The sequence below is a fragment of the Tupaia chinensis genome, unplaced genomic scaffold (genome assembly GCF_000334495.1).
Source record: "Tupaia chinensis unplaced genomic scaffold, TupChi_1.0 Scaffold000072_1, whole genome shotgun sequence".
NCBI lineage: Eukaryota > Metazoa > Chordata > Mammalia > Scandentia > Tupaiidae > Tupaia > Tupaia belangeri.
The window spans coordinates 195,049-208,202 of record NW_006159532.1 but is presented as its reverse complement, the minus strand read 5'-3'; the positions used below and the strand labels follow the sequence as shown (position 1 = coordinate 208,202).

Sequence of the window (13,154 nt, the reverse complement as noted above, 5' to 3'; positions counted from 1 at the left end):
CAAAGCCCACCTCCCATTCTTACCGGCCTCTGTGTCTCTGGGCTCACAGAGATAGCCATCCGCCACCAGATAGCCATCAACACTGAACACACCATCGGACAGCCTGTCAGGTCCTCCCAGATCTGGGGTTCCTGTCCAGAAACAGGCTGAGGGCTCCATCTGGTTCTGGGGGCTGCAGGTCTAGGAGGGACACACTCTTCCCTCCCTTCCATTGTCCAGCGGGGGAGGGTTCTGGCTGTCCTGTTGCCCTTCCCGGCCCTGCTCTCCCCCCAGGCCCATGGGGCTAGGACATTTAGTGCTACCTCTTGGCCCATCCTCTGGAGGCCCAGATGGCGGCAGGCAGAGGTTTGGAGCAGGCACATCCAGAGCCATGAAGAGAAATCAATGCCCCATTTATCCAAAGGCCCAGGCGCTCCATCTCTTAGAGGTGTGTGATCCGCTTCTACCATGTCCTCTTGCACAGAGGGGAAATTCGAAGCCCAGAGAGAGAAAATCCATTTGCTGTGACAGAGCCTGACAGTCCCCAACCCCATCCTTCCACTCTGCAGGACCGGCTCCGCTGTGAGCTGCCTCCAGGCTCTGAAGAAGGCGCCCCCCACCTGTAGGAGGCCTGAGACATGGACGTGAATTTCCACCGCTGTCCCTCCTTTCCCCACCCCCAGAGGCTCCAGACGGCTTGGCAGCTGGAGTCCAGGGAGCGACTGAATCCATCACTGGGGTCAAAGACAAGGCCTGGGGTATGTGTTAAAACAAGAAAACCAATCAGAGCTGAAAATGAAAGGCAGCAGAGGTGTGAAGCAAGGATGGAGACTGCCAGACGGACGCTGGGGGCTGGCGGGCCTGGCGGCCCCTGCCACACACCTGCCTCCCAGGCAGTGGGGGTCCCACATGGTGCCTGGGAGTGCTGGGAAGCGGGTAGCTAGTAGAAACTGTGGACCTGCCTCTCTCAACTTAAGAGCAAGGCTCCAGCCCAGGGCTGCAGTGATGAGATGCCGTGTGTGTGTCTGCACGCCCGTGTGCAACTCTTACACACCTGTCAAAGTTGGAGCACATGTACTCACTGTTGCAATGCCTCAGGAGGGGTCTAGCGTATGCTGAGGACAGACCCCTGTGGCCCCTGGGTTCTAGGCTATGAATCACCCACCTTGCCAAAGCTGGAACAGGGGCCTTGTACCCAGCACTCATCCTGGGCCTGGCTTGGTCAATAACTCATCAACTCCTATGTCACACCCGGGAGACACACCATTTTTATGCCCATGGACTGAGGCTCTGGAGGCTGAAGTGAGTTTCAGAGTGGTGAGTGAGAAGCTGGGAGCAGATTCTCCCTGCCAAGGTAGCCAGTCTCATCCGGGACACGATCACAGTTCAGGTGTTCCTATGGGGTCCAAGGCACTCCAGGTCCAGCCGTGGTGCACTCAGCACACACCTGTGGCACTACTAGTGCATGCTGGACAAGTGGTCGTGGTGAGACAGTGAGGTTCCTGTGCTCAGGGAGTAATCACCAGGAGGAGTACAGAGTGCTCCCCTAACTGTCCCCTTCTCACTGATCACCCAGCTAGGACCTGCATAAGGGACGAAGCCGGAGGAGCCCAGATGGCCAGCCCAGGAGCGGGCTGCCCAGGAACTGCTCTCCTAGTGGACTTCCATCTCAGAACGGAAGACAGAGCTTGCTCTCACTCAGAGGGCGACCTCCATGACTCCCAGCAAGAGTCACTCTGAGTTGAACCCACGGGGCAGAGCCAGCACCAGGCACGGCTAGGAAACACCAAGCAGGAGGCAGAGGAGGTGGGATAAGGAGAGCAGCACTGAGGGCTGGGGCTAGGGACAGGCTGTGAGCATGAGGGGCATGTGGGCCCAGGGATACTAGGGGAGAGCCAGGCAAGAACACACAGCACGCTGACAGGTTCAGTACCAGGCACTATCCAGGGGCCACACTCAGAGAAGCCTGGATGCCAGGCTGAGCCAGCAGGAAGCTTGTCCTGAGGCCGAGGAGCTGCAGTGGGACCACCAGAGGAGGGCATGGAGCCAGGCTGCCCAGCCACTGCCAACAAGGTGACTGCTGCATCTCAGCAGACGGCTGCGGCAGCCACGTTCCTGCTGTGCCTCCCTCCACCTGGCCACCACCTCTGCTGACAAGCAGAATTACTCCACAGGCCTCGGGCTCCCAGCAAGCCTGGGAGAGGCCCGGCAGCCGCTCTATTAACACACAAACTGGTGGCCCGGCAGCTGCTGACACTGGGGTTAATTAAATCTATCTCCCCATCAATTCTCATTCAACTGCTATCGATGGCCATTAGATGGGTGACAGAGTGACAAGGAAACAGTAATAGACTTGTCTTAACCCTCAGCTGTGTGGAGGGGGCACCACGCTGCAGTCTCCCAGGAGAGCCCGCCTTCCAACTGCGGTCCCTGGCTCTCTCCCAGGGAGAGCTCCTACCACTGGCCGCCCGCCAGGCTCACCTTGCACCCTGTTCTCACTACAAGTTCTTCCTGGGCATCTCCTCTGCGCAGAGCCTGGCAGGTAGAGACCATAGCAGACCTTGGACCATCCCTACCTTATCTGTGGTCAGCCCAGCCCTTTCTCGGCCGAAGACCAATTCCCAGGGACCTCAGTCAAGAACAGCTGTCACAGCCCTGATGGTCCTGACACCAGCCCCCCATCCTGTGATTATGGTGCTTCACCTGACACACGGCACCGTGCACATGTGGTTAAGGATTCTGAGGTGGGGAGAGCAAGCTGGATTACCCAGGCTCACCTGGTTCCCCAAGAGTGGCAGCAGACAATCAAATGATGTGACAAAGGAAGCAATGTGTCGGTGTGTCGCGGTGAGAAAAAGATGACCAGTCACCGCAGGCTGTGGTACGGGAGAGGGCGTGCAGGAGCCAAGGAAGGTACTCTTCCCTTTAAGGAAAGAGATTTCTCCTAGCGGGGCCCAGAGGGGCCAGAGCCTTCCCAACACCTTCCTATTAGCTCAGTGAAACCCAGTTCAGACTTCTGGTCCCCAGAACTATCAGGGAATAAATTCGTTTTTTTTTTTTTTTTTTTTTTTTTTTAAGGGGTTTTTTTTAAGGGAAAGTTCTGTTTTTTTTTTTTTTTTTTTTTTTTTTAAGAGGTTTTTGCTATAGGGTTTGTGAGCTCGCCACAGAGAAAGAAAGCAAGAAATCACCCCCCACCCCAGGGGGAATGGCCACGTCACAATCCCTTCTCCTCCATTCTCCTCTTGGGATCTTGGGAGGGCATGCACACACACGCGCCCAGCATGAGTTTTAAGCTACTGGGTCCAGGACACGAACTGCGGTCGACTACATGGGGGTCCAGCAACACAGCCATTACGCTAACTGTTGGTCCCCTAAATTCACATTGTTTTAAGTCTGAGTCTGCGGGCACCTGCGGCAGCAATAGGAACTTAACACATTTCTCCGGCTTTCATGTTCCAGCCACACCAGGCTGCCCTGGCTGTGCAAGCCATCCCACTAACGTCTCTCTGCCTTTGTACGTGCTTGCCCACCAGCCAAGATGTGAGCCTGCCTAGCCACCGATGTCTTACTTTAAAGCCTTACCCAGCACCTTCTCCACGAAGCTGTCCCCGATTTCCCCTCTGCAGGGACCGTCTTGGGCTCCTGCTTCCCCTATAGTTACGTGTTCCTCTCACCGAGTACTGCTCAGTTTCCTACTGCTGTGAACTCCATTAGCAAGGACTTGCTGGGCTTCAGAAACCGAAACCCTCTTGCATGTGGCAGCTCAGTCAACACTTGCGAAATGACCATAGGACGAACTAGTCTGTCCTGTGCTAGCTGTGCACAGCAGCACTCTAGCATGGTGGTTGGAGGTGCAAGTTCATGCCAATTTTACATCAAAAACCTAATCTTACACTCTAATATGCATGCTGAAGTATTCTCAAGTATACTGATGCCTGCAACTTATTTTTAAACACATCAGAAATAAGAGATCAATGAGGGATGGGGTGCATAAATAAATGCAAAAACAAGCTGAATCTGTCCAGGTGCATTGTGTAACATTCCATCGGCTGGGCTGCACGTCTGAATCCTCACCAGATATTGGAAGAAGGGCATATGCCCCAGATCTAGAGTCTGAAATAAATCTTAGCTCTACCACTTCAACTGTATGATTTAGGCCAGTTCCTTCTCTGGGCCTCAGTTTCCTCACTTGGAAGATGAGACGATCATACCTCCATAGGGTTAGTGTGGGGATGAACGAGTCGGTGCATAGCAGTGCCGAAGAGCATCAAAGTGCCAAATCATGGCTACAACCACTTATAAGCCCACTCTCTCCAACCCAGACACCCCAGAGCTGGGCAGGGAACAGAATGTGGAGCCTCTTGGTGTAGGCAGGTCAGGGCAGAGGGAAGACGGTCTGCCATTCAGCCTGTTTTCCTCCGTCTGAAGGAGGAAGTCAGGTCTCCCAGACTCCCTGCCCTGCATGTATTAAGCACCACTACCACTGCCCCCCTCTCCCCGCTGGCACCAGGGTGCCTTTGAGTTCTAGGCACAGCTCAAGGTGGCATAGTACTGAGAGATGGCCATTGCTGAAGCGGAAGTTACAGGAAATAACTAGTGCTCTACTGAACGGAGCCTCTGAATTTCTATTAGGAGCTACAGGCTGTCAGGGAAAACCGCGTCGGCCTGTACTTCCAACAATTACACTTGAGGATGGGTGGGAGGGAAACAGGAATGGACGCTCAGAGAGCAATTAGGAAGCTCTTGCAGTGATCTAGGGTAGACATGAGAGGCAGCGGTGATTAGAGGGTTTAAGGTTGACTCTGCTCGTAGGCTAGGAAAATTGTTATTCAGATGCTGTCTCTAGCTTTTACCCCACACCCCAGTCTGATATATTAGGTTCACGTTGCTGCTAAGTTTTCAAGTTTGCCATAGGACATGTGTGCTCACAGGGTGGGGTGGGGGGGAGAGGAGGAGGAAAAGTAAGAAGTCACACCCCGAAGGGGGATGACCACTCCACAGTCCTTTCTCCATTCTCTTATGCTTTGGGGGACACATGTGCTCATGCCTGGCATGATTTTCAAATCAGCAGGTCTGGGACTTGAACTGCACAATCAGCCATGTGGGATCCAGCTGCCTTAACTTCCATGCCACCAGCTGACACCACAGCTATTAAGTTCTATCAGAGCTCTTGAGCCCACCTGGCACTGAGGTCATCAGGGAGAGGCCTGATGTCAAATCCCTCCTATGCCGTGGGACTAAGGGAGGGCTTAGCAGCTTAGGAGAATAAGCAGAACACTGTTAGAGGAGGGCAAGCCAGGCATTGCCCTGGTACCTGGGGGAAGCACACTGGCTTCCTACCACTCAAGTTGCCCATAGCCCCTAGGAGGCCATCAAGACCAAGAAATAGGGCCAGACCGATCACTCCTTCCCTCTGCATTTAGAGAAGAGCTCAGCATCTTAAACTCGACTTCAAGACATATAGCAAAGACAGGAATAGCCCCTGGGTCAGAGGTACCCAGAGCCCTGGACATATCAAGGATTGGTTGGGGGGGGTACCAGTTTCATGATTTTCCTGGTGTTTTTTTCCAGATTGAAAGTGAAAGGCAGTTTGAGTGCTAAGATGGGGGTGGGGGATGGACCAAGTCATGTGCCTGAGCATAGCTAGTGGCAAGAGCTGCAGGACAGGGGACCCTAGAGGAAACTCCCCTCAGAATGGGAAGGAGCTAAGGCTGCCCACCTATGTAGGCTGGTTCACAAGTTGGTCTGGCCTGACCCTACAGATGCTGCCCATACACGGGTCAAGGTTGACAAACTAAGGGGAGCCAGCTTTTAAGGAGAGCGCTATAGCGCATACGGACCTAGATGGGGGCTCTAGCACTTTCAGGAAATGAGACAGTGGCTGGGTCAAAACCAGAGACTATAGCTAGAGAGCTCAGGTGTCTTCACTCCATGGCCGTTTTAGCAACAGATTTCATGCAATTTAAGCAGAGAAGTTCATTTAGGAGTACATAGCTCACATGCTCTCGGCGCCAGAGAGAGGGCTCAGCCAGACACACCAGGAAAAGAATAAAATCACACCCCAGAACACTGCCTGAAGATCCCACCACTGCTATAAGCTGTAAGACTGAGAAAGCAAGTTTTAAAACACTATAGTAGGAAGACATTAACTCTCATTAAGAGTCTTGGAGGGAAGATACCTAGACAGAAAGTGTCTAGGTTTATAGACAGAAGAAAGTCCCTGAATGTCTACCCCTTCTTTCTCCCCATGCCTCAGGGAGGCATGCTGCAACTGCCACTCAGATAATGCAACTAGTCCCCCACACCAGAGAACACCCAGGTCTGCTCCTTTGTTCTAATCCAATATCAGGTGACACCTATTGTTTTTAGCTCTATCCCAAGCCTGCCATGATATTGTGATTTATGGATTAGAATATGCAAAACCACCTTAACCCTGCCCTTTATGGGATAGGGATAAATAGCCACAAGATATGAACACCCTGTATTAGGAACATTGTAAAGCTCTGGTTAGTTCCCTTCCCCTTTACCTAAAACTAGCTGATGGGGTTTCATGGGATGGCCTAGGCATTTATTACTGAAGTACACAGTGCGAGGCTGTGTACTGAAGCACTGCCAGTGTGAGGCTGCTGTCTCCTACTAACCTGCCTCCGAGTATCAGGAGGATTACCTGTGCATTCCCTCTATTTTGCCTCTACTTTTGTTTATTGCTTAGGACAATTTCACTTTCCTTGGTATAATCACTGCAGCCAACATTATAATGCTTCTTTATTTGTAGGTTCAAAGTAACATATGAATGACCAGGGGCTGTCTCCCCTACTACATCAATGGTAGAAGTATGTTTCTTGGTAGAAGCATTCCTCCATGAATCGCTGAGGTCTCTAAACCAGCAGAGCCTAGAAAACCCACGATGGAAATTGAGTTTTATATGTAGGATTCTTGTTACAGGGAGAGGGGCCATATCCATCTTCACTGTTCAGTACGTTGACCCTCACAGTCTGACCAGGAGGAAACACCGTCACAGTAGCCTCTGGCTCAGAACATGTACCACATCCCCAAGGAAGGGTCTCCAGCCCTTCCAAGCAATGAGTCCTACATGGTGCCCTATGGTGATTTCAGAAGGCTTCCCACCATTCTTGAAGGCCAGTTTCTTCCAGAAGATGAACTGTACAATGAGATATTCCATGGGCTTCTGTTTATTGCTTTACTCATGCCAAGAAGGTATCCCTCTGTCAGATGCACTCTGTATGGGGAACATTGAAGCTGAACGTTAGACCCATGGGTGTTTTGGTTTTGTTTAAATTTTTTATAAAAGACAGGGAAAGGTGTAAGTATCTGCCCTGGTAATGGAAAACGGTCAGTCCCCTCCCATTCCATAATAGGAGTCCAATGAAGGGAACTTGCCTTCCTTGGAAGTAACTGGCTGGTCTCTCAGGTTTAAGGTGCTTTATCAGGGGCCCAGGGTCAATATTGCTGACAAGTTGGTCTTAGCATCCTCAGTTAAGCTTTCTTTGATAAATTCAAACACATGGCCTTAATTCTTGCCCACACAGCACTTAATTCATGAGTGCTTTAAACAAGCACTGGGGTAGTTGGGGAGGAGTTTGACCCATCTAAGGGTAGGTCACCATCCCCATCTAAATGAGAGCCTCCTCCAGAGTGGGGCTTCTGTGGGTGTTCACCAGGATGTCATCACACTTGGGTCTGTTCTAATAGCACCTTGTTTTTTTAACCAGTCATATAATCTTGTTCTTTGTTGTTGTTGTTCCTTTCCAAGTCTATGACCAGCCAGTCACATCTTCGGCTTCTGATCAGATCTATGTAGATTTTCCTTTTAGACAGGCAGGAGTTAAAATGACCTGCTCAAAGTCTTGCCCTTTAGGAAGATTTCCTTGAGTTGGGCTAGAATGCCCCAATAGTCTATAGCCTGCTGACACCAGCATGTTGCCAAGAGCCATTTGTTTCTCAATTTTTCCTCCATGAATCATAAGGATAGACTGAGGAATGAGTGACAGTGTGGGAGGATTATGTATACCATGTTAGCTAAGAGGTTCCATGTGCTCTTAGGATCTGCTTGCACTTTCTCTTATGTAGAGCTTGAGTTGACAGAGCCTGAGCATGGGTGTATCAACAAACACCTGGTTCACATAGGCAGTATTTACTTTCTACAGGGACTCAATTGGAAAGCCAAGCACCACTCCTCAAGTTACTTGCAGAGGTCTGGCTTTGTCCTATAGCCCTAGTGACCTCCACTGAGATACTACTAAGGGTTTACTGAAAGCTCCATATGGTGTCAGAAGTTTCCTAGGAGATATTTGAACACTGACATCCTGCTGGAACATAAGAGACAACTGGCAGAGCTATGCAACTGCATTCTGTCCTGGTAGAAGTCCTTCTTGCTCTAAGCACCACTCAAAGCCATTGGATTTTCATGCCATTATTGAAACTGGGGTAAATGTGTACATGCCATCTTCAGAAATCAAAGCAACTCACCAAGTGCTCTGGTTCCTACTAACCTCAGAAAATCTAGCAACAATGTGCTCACTAAAGACAAGGCTTCGAGTGAAAACTCTTAAAGATCATGAAAGGTATGACAAAGTCAAGACCTAGCTAGAGGAGCTAATGGGCAGCTTTAAGAATATGTCATTCTCAGTCACTATTTTGTTTCCACATGTTACAGAATCTCAGACCTTTGTGCTGGCTGGACTGTGACTCCCTTTCAGCCTCCCAGTCCTGTCTCTTAAAGGTGCAGTTTCCGCAGCCAGCACAGCTGGCAACTTTTCTCAGCTAAGGTTCTTGGTCACAGGCAACAGAAGCAGTGCTGTCAATTGAATCAGGAAAAGGAACATGTGACAAGAACTGGGGGTAGCCTGCAGAATTTCTAGGAGGGCTGGAGTCTAACCTGAGGACACTCCATTGATCACAAAATACTATCCTATTGGTAGGATAAGGGAGTGGCAATTTCAAGTGCTGCCCGAGCTTGGTCTTGTTGCAACTGTCACACTTTTGGAAAGATTGCCATGCACAAGTCCCAGAACCTTTGCCTCATTGGCTTCCATTCCAAGTCTGAGAAGGTTTCACCTGGATCAACTGAGCAAGGCATAAGTCTACATTACCTGCAAGAGATTGGGAAAGGGGTTATCTGAATTTTAGTTGCTGTAAAGGTCAAGTGAATTCTCCTCCCATTAAGACTTAAAAGGGCAGAGTTTCCCAAACATGGGCAGAAGGACTCAGCCAGCCAGGAGCCAAAGGTAGCAAGCACGGCCAATTTTACTTATGTAAACCTGACTTCCCCGGGTGTGTTTCTCACCTGTTCATGTAGGATAGAAGCCCCTTGTGGTTCTACCTCAGCTAAGGGAGAGACACTGGCCAGTTTCCAGGCAGAAGTTGTCTTACCTGTTTGCCACCATTTGGAATGTCTTCACTCACAGGGCCACCAAGGGAGGGTCCCTGATGCCAAGCCACAGCCATAAGACCAACTTTCATGCCAAAACCTGAGCTGCAAGGCCACCACTGCCATGGTACCAGGGCAGTGCCTATTTCTGAGCAAGGTGGGGTAAGGTGAAGAAAATGCCTTTTACAACTTTGTTAGGATGATGTTCAGGAATCCATACTATAACCTTTGGCTTGTAGCTTTGTGACCAAAGAAAGCTCTTCCAGTTTCTGTCTGCACTCCTTGCCTCAAGCTTCATAGGATATGCAATAGGTTGTCTGTTAGTATAATATTTGACCCCATCTCCCTCTATGCCTAGATGGGAAGCTCATATCACATCACATTCTTTCTTCAGCCATACCTATGGTGTGAGAGTTTGAGGCCCCTAGCTACACCCTTCCAGACATACCTTCATGGATGATTAGATGGCACATTTAATCCAGGCCTGGGTCTACTTATAGCAGAAATAAGTGTTTGTACTTTTTGGTCCTTTACATCTGCTCTGGCCCAAGTCTTCCAATTCTTCTGCAAAAATTCTAGAACCTATACAGTTAAAATAGGTCAGAGTAAGAAGTCCTGGATAGAGCCCAAGTCTCCTTATAATGGGGACATGTGTGCTAAGGCTGTCTGCCACCTTTCTGCACATAACTCCAGCATCTAGTGACACTACTGCATTTCTGCAGAGACAAGAATTCTAGATACTAGCCCAGATACACTGAAGAGGCTGTTGGGTGCCCTTGGGACCTCAAATACAGGGACTAGGAGATAGCATAGAATCAAGATCAGGGCCTACCAACCAGGTACATGCAAACACCCAAATTCCCACTGTGGATATGGGAGTGTTCTTACCCAAGATGACTTCCGTAAGTTCTAACAAGAACACAGGGAGCCTTTAAGCCTAAGGAGAGAAGCCGCTCTTGAGAATGACTTGGAGTCTTGAGGCTGCAGTATTGTTCTGGCACTAGTTTTACAGTCCACGCAAAGTAATTTCAGTTCTCAGAACAAGAGCCAAGCTGTGAAGTACAGGTGCCAAGCCCATCAGGGCCAGGAGTCCTTTGAGCAAAGGTGGCTTGGTCTTCTCAGTATATCTTCCCAGAGCAAAATAGCTACAGCCATCCTGTGGGCTAGCTTGGACAATGTACAGAGTTCATGAAGGTTCTATTTGTTCAGTTACCTAGGTACCTAACTCCCCATTGTCCTAGATTCCTCTGGAGGAGTCAGCCACTTAAAGGAATGTTGGCACTCCCAGAAAAAAAAGAGTGAAGAGCTACTTCGCTTCCATGTGTATCAATTCCAGTTGCCTACTGGAAAGATCTTTTTACATCTCCATAGCCAGGACTGCTATGGAAGCCACCACTTGATTAAGACTCCTGTGATGACAACCAGCTGCAGGGCCACCATGGGTCAGATCAAGTTATCCTCTGTGCTGGGGTCCTCCATCCAAACCCAACAGTCTCCAGCTTTAATTCCAGCCCAGACCACAACACAAGTACTGGCTTAAGTAGGAATACGAACTGTTGCCTTGGCATACCTCCCATGAAGTTTCTGGAAAATTCTACATTTAATGGCATTTCGTGGCTGTTGATACTTCTGGCCAAGTCACTTACCCAGTGACATTTGCCTGGCTCTGAAGAATGTCTGTGAGTTGAACATAAGACAAGTCTAGACTTCCATCTTCAGACCCCTGGCATAAGGGGCACTGAGGCAGGACTCCCCACCCCAGCTCCAGCCCTGGGACTCCCCCAAGCCAGAGACCCCTATCTCTGTCATCCAGGAACACCCTCAGCTCTACAGACACCTCACTTCCATCTTCAGACCCCTGGTGTAAGAGACACTGAGGCAGGACTCCCCACCCCAGCTTCAGCACCAGGACCCCGAAGCCAGAGACCCCTATCTCTGTCAGCCAGGTCTAGAATTACAGGTCTGAAATATTCTAGTATTTTAAGACTCTCTGGGATTCTCCCTTTTAGTGAACCACCTGTGAAAAAGGAGATACTTTTCTTCATACACCCGAATAGAATACTCCTCTTCACATCACATTGCTAAATACAACACAAGAGAGACTTCGAAACTCATGAGTCCACAGCAAAAAGGAAACACAGTTGCTCCTAGTCAAAAAAACATTCTCCTAAAAGGTACTCCAAATTGATTACATATTCCAATGGCTAGAAGTGGATGAAGTTCTTCAGGTCTGAATAAACCAGGAAATATGTCTCCATCAGAAAAACACAGGTACTCTCTTCTATTTCTCTAAAAACCTGAGCAAGTTACCAAAATGTCAGAGAAAGAATTTAGAACATTCACGGTGACCAAATTCCATGAGTTTGGACAAAAAAGAGACAACGAACTCCAGGATATGAAAGCAGAAATGGACATGCTAAGAAAGAATCAGATGTACCTATTGGAGATGAAGTCTGTAATACAGGAAATCAAAAACTCTCCTGAAAGTATTAAAGGTTAATGAGACCGTGCTGAAGATTTAATCTCTGACATAGAAGATAAAACCCCTGACAGAGAGAAAACCGCCAAAAAGATAGAGAAAATAACAACAACAACAACAACAACAAAAAACATGAGGACAATATACGAGAAATACTAGATTTCATTAGGTGCACTAGCATCCAAATAATTGGTAGCCCAGGTGACAAAACTAATAGGGGCATGGAAAATCTATTCCATGAAATCCTGTAAGAAAATTTCCCAAGTCCAGAGAGGCACTTAAACATCCAGACCCAAGAAATACAAAGGACCCCAAATCGAATCAATCCAACAAGATCTTCCCCAAAGCATATCTTAGACTGGCAAAAACAATTTCAACCAAGATTATTATATCCAGCAAGATTATCCTTCATATGGGAAAAAAAGGTTAAAATCTTCTCAAACAAAACCTGAAAGAATTTGCCAACACCAGGCCAGCTCTCCAAGAAACCCTGAAGAAAGTACTGTTTCAGGAAAACTAAAGAAGAAACAGCCAGGAAAAAAGGCAACTAAGACAATGGCCAACTTAAACGTAGGGACAGGTCCACTAACATTGATAACAACATTGAAATGTTAATAGATTAAATTCTCCAATCAAGAGACACAGACTGGCTGAATGGATTAAAAAACAGAAACCCTCTATCTGTTGCCTACAGGAAACCCACACTTCATGGATAAAGATATACATAGACTGAAAGTGAAGGGTTGGAAAAAGATTTTCCATGCAAATGGGAACCAAAAAAGAGCTGGAGTCGCAATATTAATCTCTGACAAAATAGGCTTTAAAACAAAAACTGAAGAGACAAAGAAGGGCACTATATTGTAGTAAGAGAGTCAATCGATCAAGAAGATATAATGCTTATTAATATCTATGCGCCTAACGTAGGAGCACCCAGATATGTGAAGGCACTGCAACACACTAACTGTTGGAGACCTTAACTCTGCACTATCCCCTCTGGACAGATCTAGACAAAAAAAATAAGAGATAAAGGATATAAATGATACCATAAATCAAATGGACTTAACAGACATCTATAGAACTTTCCATCCAAAAACAACGAGATATACTTTTTTCTCACCCTCACATGGAAACTTCTCGAAGATTGACCACATCAAAGGGCACAAAGCAAGCCTCTACAGATTCAAAGGTATAGAAACTATATCCAGCATCTTCTCTGACCATGATGGAATTAAACTTGAGTTTAATTTCAAGAGAAATGCTCAAAAATACTCAAATACATGGAAACTAAATAACCTACTCCTGAAT

The 13,154-nt window shown here is 48.2% G+C and overlaps 1 long non-coding RNA gene across 1 annotated transcript; it reads right to left on the bottom strand.

Annotated features, from left to right (window-relative positions):
• Positions 1 to 6,726: 6,726 nt before the first annotated feature.
• Positions 6,727 to 10,583, bottom strand: LOC102497053 (uncharacterized). Its single transcript, XR_333617.2, has 4 exons — positions 10,259 to 10,583; positions 9,819 to 9,952; positions 8,879 to 9,092; positions 6,727 to 7,219 (listed from the first exon to the last, which is right to left on the bottom strand). It is a non-coding gene; the product is annotated as an uncharacterized LOC102497053 (long non-coding RNA).
• Between the last annotated feature and the right edge of the window lie 2,571 nt (positions 10,584 to 13,154).